Source organism: Mus caroli, chromosome 4 (assembly GCF_900094665.2).
Source record: "Mus caroli chromosome 4, CAROLI_EIJ_v1.1, whole genome shotgun sequence".
Taxonomy (NCBI): Eukaryota; Metazoa; Chordata; class Mammalia; order Rodentia; family Muridae; genus Mus; species Mus caroli.
Window position 1 is genome coordinate 123,448,684 of NC_034573.1, and position 553 is coordinate 123,449,236.

Here is a 553-nt window from a genome sequence, read left to right on the forward strand (position 1 = left end):
AATCAAAAAAGAGAAAGAAAGAAAGAAAGAAAGAAAGAAAGAAAGAAAGAAAGAAAGAAAGAAAGAAAGAAAGAAAGAAAGGAAGGAAGAAAGGAAGAAAGAAAGAAAGAAAGGAAGAAAGAGTGTGCGTGTATGCGTGCATGTGCGAGTGTGTATGTGCATGTGTGTGTGTGTGTGTGTGTGTGTGTGTGTGTGTGTGTGTCAGTGGTGAAGTGGAAAGAGCAGAGAACTGTTCTGGGAGTCAGCGTATCACATTCATCCCATATCTCTGAGAGAACCGCTCGTCATCAGAGCAGGTCATCTCTCTGCTTCTGTCTCCTCCTCTGACTTAGGAAACTGAACGAAGGGCCTATGCAGCCAGGCTTCGAGAGGCAGAGGAGTCAAGTCAACCAGGCTACACACGAGTTCAAGGCCAGCTCCCGTCTACAGAAACCTTTGTCTCGAAAAACTAACCAACTTGGGGGAGGAAAGATGGCTCAGTAGTTATGAGCCCTTGTTAGTCTCATGTTCATTCCCAGGATCCACATGGCCATTTACCACATCCTTGGGCATC